A 9,467-nucleotide genomic window follows, 5' to 3' on the forward strand; every position below is an offset into this window, starting at 1 on the left:
AGATAAGAAAGATAATTGGAGATAAGAAAAATAAATGGGTAGGATCACTTTCCAGATTCATTTGCATACATGGGGATCTATGATATGACAAGACTAAGTTTAATTGTCTGGAAGCTCTGGGAGGAACAGGATGAGCCAGATGACATGGAGGTACTGTTTATCACACTGAACATGTTGCATTCCCACTGCTCCTTGAGGAACTCAGAATAGCCCAGAAAGATGATCATATTTTCACTGCTGTCTCAAAAGTGGCTATGAACTACTAAGGAGCAAGTCAGTCCCTGATCATAAGAGGTGACAGTTTCATGAGAATAACTTCCTGCATGAGTTCAAAGGCAAAGAAAAAGGTGTTTAGAGTGAATTTGAAGCAGAATTCTACTCCTTTGGTTGCAGCTCAGGGCATAGAATGTGAATTCGGAATGCCTAGGTTTGAATCCTGACTCCTCTTCTTAGCACATTTGTGATCTTAAGCATTGCATTAAATGTCTCTGTCCCTCAGTTTGACCCTCTGATGTGTAGGAATAATGATAGCATCTAACTCTTCATTTTATGGTAAGGAATACATAAGAAAATAAATGTACTGAACTTAAGAAAATGCCTTACATGTAAAATGTTCAATAAACAAAGGAAAAAAGAGAGAGAGAAAAAAAAGTCATGTAACATTTATGGAGCAATTTATTTAACTTTTCTAACACCTTAATTTTTGTCTCAGCTCACAGATTATAGTGGTGACCATATTACAGAATAACTCTGTCATATTTAAACCGTGCTTAAAATATTGTCAGTGCTAAATGGACCCACAATTTCACCCTTTCTTCCTTCTGTCCCCTTTGCCATTTCTTTCAGTTATGAAGCCATCCTTTCTTTAGGGTTCTGGGGAGCTGGTTGTGAATCCATGTCCTTCTTCTTCTTTTTTTTTTTTAGTATGGGGAATTGAACTCAATGATGTTTAACCACTGAGCTCTGTTCTTAGCCCTTTTTATATTTTATTTTGAGATGGAATCTTGCTAAGTTGCCAGGAGTGGTTTTGAACTTGTGATCCTCCTGCCTCAGTCTTCCAAGCTCCTGAGATTACAAGAGTGCACCACCACACCATATTCTTTTTTAATTCCAACAAAATTTTAGTAATCTCAGTTCTAAAATAGAAGAATCTACCAATATCCCTGCCAAATATTCAACATGATGGATGTTGTTGTTTTCATTTTAAATTAATACCCTGCAATTTCAGATAAACTAATAGTCTGTCCATTCCTTTGATGTAGATAATAACTCATACATTTTTCTAGTCCTGTATCATGAAAATAATATGAAATATGGATCCATATGACTATGAGCTTCAATTTCATCTACCTTACCTACCAGCTGCATGGATTGAGCATCATATCTAACTTCTCCAGTCCCAGTAAAGTGCTCACTATAGAGTCTGAGACAAAGCAAGCACTCAATACAGACTGGAGAAGTCTGTATACCTGATGAATAATCCTTAAATATACAAAAGCATACTCTATTTCATTATATATACTGACTTAATTTGCAGCATTTATCTATTTGCTAATTTGTTAATTTTTATTCTAATTTTACTACTACAACATAGCAGTTGTAGTAGTATACAACATCTGTGACATTCACATAATTAAAAATTAGTTTATCAATATTATAGAAAATGTTTTATAGATCATACTGGTGTTTGTCATATTCTTTGCTGAATTAACAAACAAAATGGCATCTGCATTATGCCACTGTAGTGAGTAGTGAAAACATGACTTGCATAGGTGCCTGAAATATAGTAAAAATTTAGTGATTTTATTCCTATTCACTTACATTATATTGATACTGTTCAGATGGAGGCACAGCCATTAAACTGGAATGAGCTAAGGAAAGTAGGAAAAGTAAGTAGAGGAAAAAATAATTACCATGTCCACTGGTGGGACAAGAAGAAAAGTGTCAGCTCTGGCTTCAGGGAGCTCCAAGACCAGGAATAGAGGCAAATCCTTGCACAGAGAGTTGTCCTGGGCCAGGGCCAGTCATGTCTTGGCACAGAGAAACCAAAAGGAGAAAGTTCAGATGTGTGGAGCTCTGAGTGAGATTAGAAGAGGAAGAGGGACAGGACAATGGCTCAGGAAGGAGGAAGCAGAGAGAATACTAAGAGAGCTTGAGGCAGCCTGGTGAGATCAAATTCTAGGGAGCTTCAAAATCCAGGCCCACTTCAGAGATATGGTGGGCCTTTAGAAGTTTTATGACTCAATCTTTATTGAAGCACATGATTGGATCAGTCTCAATCACCTGTAACTGTAGTCTAAAGTATCATGAAGCTGGTGTTTATTTAGAGAAGGCAAAAGTTCTCAAAGTGACACTTTTCTGACTACCATAATTCAGTATTCACATAACCCTTCCTTAAAAAGGAGCAGCATATTGTTATCTGAGGACTTAATAGAAATTCAACTTTTGAGAACAGACAAAGGTCACCAGTTTTAGAGTGTGTGCCAGTGACTCAGCCTGTTGTCTATGAACTGATCCTGCCAGGGCCTTAAATACCCAGCCCTTCTCCTGAATCTCCCAGCAGGGCAGCAATGCTCACACCCTCCTTGGAGGCTCAGCTCCTTAGAACTCCCAAGTCACCCTCAGTTTTGTGTGTGTGTGTGTGTGTGTGTGTAATTTTACTTTAAACATAAGATGTATGCACTATAGATAAATATAAAATATATCTTGCCAAATATCACTGACAAGAAATAATAATAAAACTTTTGTTAATCCTTCCAAATAATTTTCTAGAGAAATGTACAAATATTTAACAGTACTGTGCTATGTTAATATTTTTATCCAACCAAAATCTCACTCAAAAGACTATTTGGTAGTATTTATAATGGTGATTAAGAGGCAAAGACTGAATAAAACAGAATTAGAGTTGTTTGAATTTAGCGTGCAATTGCCTATAATAATAGGAGAAATAGCTCATTTCTGTCCCAAGTTTTATGATGGTGGCCAAAGAGTCCTTCACAATGTTGTTAAATAATATAATTTTTAAGAAATAAAAAATCATTTTCGTCTTATTTTAGTTAGGATGCCTATGATCTTACAGACTAAGAAAATATACAGAAAATAAATTGCTTTATTTTTATGTAGGACATGTATTTTTTTTCATTTTACCATTTTGAAATCTACTCTTCATAACATTAATGTTTATTATTACACTCCTTATATGAAGAATCATATTGAGAGATTTCTGAAAAATAACTTCTCTAATTCTATGTAGATTATTCTTTTTTCAGTATTGATTAGTTGTATTCATAACTTCTAGTTTTCACACCTTTTTTGTCATTAGTGTAGTAGTGTACACAATTTTATCACGTTAAGATTTTTTCTATATAGTTCATAAGGATTATATTTACATTTTATATACCTTCCCAACATTATTATTTAATAAATATAGCATATTTATTATTTATATATTATTTAATAAATATACTATATATTATTTAATAAACATATTAAATAATTATTTAATACAAATAGTAATAATCTCTTTCTTGAACAATTTGGGGGAAAGTTAGGGGAAAAACTGTGTACTATACTGCTTATCTGTGAGTGGCAATAATATTGTTTAATAATTTTCATATCTTCCTTAATTATCACATATTTCTAAATGTTTATATTTTATTATTTTCCCAAAACATCAATTTAGAAAGATTTAAATTATTTACAGAAAATTTTATCAGAATATTTAAAATATCTCCACACTTCCAATATTTGTGATGTCAATATTTTATTTTCCATTGGAATCATGTTCCAAAGTTCATTTGTTTTGCAGTCTTTTAAAGGGTCAGTTTATAGATTGCTTTCTCTCTTTCACATTCACAATGATTTACTTCCTTTAGTGTCTTCCATCATTTTACAAAATTATTTTTTTAATGTCTTAAATTGAATGTTTTATTTTTTTAACTTTGTTTTTCTTTTCTTTTTTTTTTTTTTTTTTTTGAGACATAAAATAGCCCCAAGTGTTACCAGACCATAGATTTAGGAAGAATACATCATTTTTTCATATGTTTTGCTAAACATCAATCTACTTTATTATCTCCTTCTTTGTTAAATACACACATATGTATATTTTGAAGTATAATATAAACTTTACCACGTATTAAGTATTACTTTATTAAATCATTTAATATAACTTATTTACAATTACATTTATCTTTGATTCATTGAATGTGGTATATAAAATAAATAGTGGTAAGCAGTATTATTGTGTGAGTGTGTGTGTGTGTGCATGCATGCATGTGCACACGTATCATTTCAACATATCTTAGACATAAATTTGAGAGGGAAACCTCCTTCCCCAATATGAAAGTATTTCTATAATAATAGACAGTTTGCTGTGATAGTTCACCTTAAGAATAGTAGCAAGATATTGGGACACAATCAAGGACTGAGAATGAGAGTGTTTAATTTTGGATGTAAAAAAAGAAAATGAGCAAAAACTCCTCACTAAATTCTGGCACACATAAACATGGCCAAAACAAACAGTTAACTTGGGGGCTGGGGTTGTGCCTCAGTGGTAGAGTGTTCACCTACCATTTGCAAGGCACTGGCTTCAATCCTCAGCACCACATAACATAAATAAATAAATAAAGGTATTTTGTCCAACTATAAGTAAAAAAAAAAACCTATATAAGAAAAACCAACAGTTAACATGAGTCTGTTTTGCTGTTGTCTTATAAATATGGACCATTACCCTAGTTATAGCCTCAAGTTAACTGTTTTGGCCTAAGTTTACATGTGCCAGAATCTAGTGAAAAATTTTTGCTACATTATTTTCTTTTTAAATCCAAAAATATGCATTCTCATTCTCAGTCCTTAATTTTGTCTCAAGCTATCATGAAACACTAAATTATTTAGGTCTTGCTAAACTGATATTTGGGGGAAATAGGAGGCTGTGTCCCAAAGACAAGATTAAAAGGACTAAGATAATTAGAACATATTTAAAAAATGAAAAAATGCAAATCCATTTGCTTGGGGTTCAGTCCAATTCATTAGTATGAACTCAGGAAGTGGGACCATCTTCAGAAAGTAGTGATTGGAAGAAGAAGGAAATGTCCAGGTTCATAAGTATGGCTGACCATGAATACCACAGAGAGGTCTTGTGCCACTCCAAAGAACCAATCTCCAGGTCTGATCAGCTCTGCTAGGAAAACATGACTTTGCTGCTTCAGTGACAGTTAAGCTGGATGAGAAGTGCTCTCCTCCCAGCCATAGTTTTACAAAGCAGTAATTAACAGCTGGCCACAGAAAGTTTATCTTCTGAGTGAGGTTAGGTTCAGCAAGAGCAGTCCTCATGAGGAGAATATCCACTACTCTTTTGTCAACAGAACACATTTACTCCTTCTGCCAGAAATACTGATGCCTGTCCTTGAAACAGCCCCAGTTGTAAAACAGTGTGGAGAATTTTATTGGGGGAGTGGTAGTAATTCTGGAGGTAAAGTACCTTCCTTTTCTACCCAAAAGAAGTTGATACACTACAGAAAATATAATTTTAACAATTTGAACAAATATAAATTATCTCAGAAAGAAAAATGTTCACTTAACCAGTCTCTAAATAGGGTACTGGTCCACAGTTGTAAGGCAGCAGCAAAAGAGAGTATATGTTTTTATAGATGCTAGAAATATCTTTTATTGTGGCACAAGTGCTCACCCTTCCCATCTGCATGCTTTTGATGTGACTTCTCAAATATATAGTTGAGACCAAGTTGAACTTTTTCAAAAGCCTAAAAAATAGTGGACTCAAAAATATCTAATTTCAGATACAGATCCTTAAATGGTAGAATATAAAGAGCTATTAAAAAAGGGGAGCTATCAATTGTCAGCATGACTGAGGGATGTGATTCATCTTTGTCCCTGATATTCTTCTTTAATTTTTGCTCATAACTGTGTATAGCTTAGTTTCTTTCTATTTTTCTCCTAATATATAAATCTTGAAGATCTTCCAAGATCACTGGGAGGATGACCTGAAGGGGAAGGGAGTGGCAGAGTAGTTCTCCCAGTGTCTTTGCTGTTACTTTTCCTCTGCAGTTGTGCAAACAGCAACTGCCTCTGAGTAGCACCCATCTCTGAGGCCACCTCTGTATGTCAGAGCTGAGTGGTTGTAAGGGTTGTTCTGCCCCCTCCTGGTTCCAGCCTAGAACCCTACAGACTGCTTCCTGAGAAATGTGTGGAGCTGTTGTAGCACTTGCTACAATATATCTGTTGCATATCTTTTGCATATAACATATAAGTGCATATCTGCTTCTTCTGAGTTCTTCTCCCACACCATCAGAGCTTTCTTTGCCCCTTGCCTATACACTTATTTTTGCATGCAGTTTCCTTCAGGTTGAAGCTCTATCCTATTGGAAGAGCTGCTTTGCTGGACATTTCTGAGATTTCCCATGCTTAGGACCATGATCCTCTCATTTCTATGAGCTCTTAAACTCTATAAGGATTGTTCCATTCTCGCCAATCAGTCTCAAAGCCGCGTACCCAGTGTTCTGTTGGGATTCAGACTTTCCAAATGGGGACAGTGCCCCTAGGAATTCCTATTACTGAGTTTTGTTGAAGATGTCACTTTTGGTTCTAATTTTGTGTGATTTTTTTCTCTCTTGTTTGCTTAATTTGGGGATCAAGAAGGGTATATTGAAAATTCAAGTGCATTCTTCTCTTAAATTTAGAACTTGTTCATGTTACCAAGTCCATATGACTTTGTTATTCAAGAATTATTTCTTGCGAAGAAATAAAGGTAAATGAATATCAGTGAAAAATTAACCTTTTGCCCCAATTCTACCTTCTCAATTGTCCCTCAGATTGAGTTTTGTCATGGTCTGTCCACTGCCCAGTGAAAACCTCACAGCACTGAGCTCATTTCTGCCAAGGGTCCACCAGCCTATGTGGTCTGGGCTGTTTCCTTCACATGGATTTCAGCACATTCTTCCCTTTCCATGGCTGCTAGTCCCTGTGAACTTCCTGACATTCTTCAGTGGCTCCCCTCTCTGCTCCAGCATGTGCTGAAATCTCTGGAGTGAGCTTCTCAACCTAGGTCACAAGCCCATTTTTCCCGGCAAGCTGCACTGCCACCTAGTGGATTTGTATTCCACTGATCACCCAACAACTGTGGCTTTCCATTTAGTGTGCTATTTAGATCCCCAGAGAAAACTGAAACTTCCCTCTACTCATGCAGGAGGGATGACAGCATATGCCTCTTTTAAAAGATATTTTCATGCTTAAAACTTCTAAATTTCAGAATTAATGTGTCTCATTTTACTTAGTAAATGAGTAAAGAATGTGTATTCCATTTTATAGGATGTACAAATATTCATATTTCAAAATTTATACTTTTTTAAAAAGTCCTTCTGTACAAATAATTTTTAAGATTAAAGATATGATATTCAAGACTACTATTCTCTTAACAATTCATCGGTGACCCCTATGGACTCAAGTCACATGCTCCCCAATTATAACATGGTATGTATGTATACCTCTATTTTTAAATATTTTATTAGTTCATTAGTTGCATATAATATAGTAATTCATTTTGATATAATCATCTGTGTATGCAATATAATTTGCTACATTTAAGTCCCCAATACTTCTACTTTCCCTTCACGCTATTCCTGATTCCCAACCTTAACTGACTTTTTTCTATTTATTTTTTGTTTTATAATTATCCAAAAAAGTGAAATTCACTGTTAAATATGTATAGATATATATCATACTCTGTTTATACCATTATTTTTTAGATTTATTTGAAAATATAGAGGTAAATACTATAATATTACAAAAGGTTAGAATTAAAGACCCTTTTTCATTAAAAAAAAAATGTATTTGTGAAGCTTACAAGAATTAATTACAAGATAGAGCAGCCTGAAGTTTTGAGGTATGGCCTGTAATGGAAACATAATATAGTTTAGGGCCAGATAATATCAGACACCCTATTATCTTTCCATGTTTAGAAGGAAATTGACAATCTCCAAAGAATTAGTCTGATAAACCCAAACACAGATAATAGAAAGAATCTCCAGTATGCATGGATTTTCTAGAACTATTTCCCCAATCAGAGCTTGGGTATAAAAAACATCTTGTGTAGCCTCTTGCGAATCTCCTTAGTTTTGATGGAATAGATAATTGGGTTGAGCATTGGAGGCACAAAGAGATAGACCAAGGACATGAACTTGTGCACATACTCAGGGGCATGCTTCCCAAATCGATGGACTATTGATACACTAACCATGGGCACATAGAAGATGAGCATAGCACAGATATGTGATACACATGTGTTAAGTGTCTTGAGCCTCTCTTCCTAGGAGGCAATGGCCAGCACAGAGTGCAAAATGAGCACATAGAAGAGAAGGATGAGCACTGAATCCACACCAAAGTCAGAGATGACAATGAACAGGCCATACATGCTGTTGATGGTGGTATCTCCACAGGACAGGCGGATCATGTCAGCGTGCAAGCAGAAGGGGTGGATCAGGACATTGGCCCTGCAGAAGGGCAGCCTCTTCAGGAGAAGAGGAGGTGGAAGCAGCATGCAAAAGCTGCGGATGACGATGGATATGCCTATGTAGGCTACACGGGCATCAGTGAGCACTGAGGAATAGTGCAAGGGGTTACAGATGACCACATAGCGGTCAAAACTCATGGCCAACAGGATCCCAGATTCTGTCCAGGAGAAAAAATGGATGAAGAACATTTGGGCCAGGCAGGCATCAAAAGCAGTCTCTGGAGCATGCAAACACATAGAAGCCATGACAGTGGGCAGTGTAGAAAAGGACACCCCCAAGTCAGTGACAGACAGAAGAGACAGGAAGTAGTACATTGGCTGGTGCAAGCTCTGCTCCTCCTTGATGATGAAGAGAATCAGGGTGTTGCCCAGGATGGAGACAGCATAAAGCAGCAGGAGGAGGGCGGCCAGCCAGTGCTCCAGGCTTCCCAACTCTGGGAAGCCCATGAGTGTGAAGCTGGTGGTACTTGAGGGGTTAGTCCCCAAACTTCTCATGGTGGTTTCTGAATGCCTTTGAGGGAAATACAAACATAGTAAATTGAGAACACATGGCGGAAAAAGTAACAATTAGAATCAACTAGTGTCTTAGAGAAAAAGGGACAATGACATGTAGATTCTAATACCATGGACTGTGGGAAAGCCAGAAAGAAGCAAATTGCATTTCAGACCTCTACTGTCTGCAGCATCCCTATGTCTGCCATGGGTTCCTGCTTGTTCTCCAAACAAATCCTTAGTCTCTTTTTTGAACATTGTCCCTGCTCTCCCTGTGTCTGTACTCTTTACACAGGATCTAATCTTTCCCTAACAATGGAGAATGACTTTTTCTTTCTACTTGTTCCTAGCTATCAGACTCTTCAAAAAATGAGGCACAATGCCTCTTAATACTCTGCACCTAATGACTCCTGCTCTTTCTTCCATCTTCTCAGCTGCCTCTTCCCTCCTG

General features: G+C 36.2%; 1 pseudogene; it reads right to left on the minus strand.

Moving 5' to 3' along the window:
- Positions 1 to 8,074: 8,074 nt before the first annotated feature.
- LOC143391398 (olfactory receptor 51I2-like) lies at positions 8,075 to 9,019 on the minus strand (annotated as a pseudogene).
- Between the last annotated feature and the right edge of the window lie 448 nt (positions 9,020 to 9,467).

Source organism: Callospermophilus lateralis, chromosome 2, assembly GCF_048772815.1.
Source record: "Callospermophilus lateralis isolate mCalLat2 chromosome 2, mCalLat2.hap1, whole genome shotgun sequence".
Lineage (NCBI taxonomy): Eukaryota > Metazoa > Chordata > Mammalia > Rodentia > Sciuridae > Callospermophilus > Callospermophilus lateralis.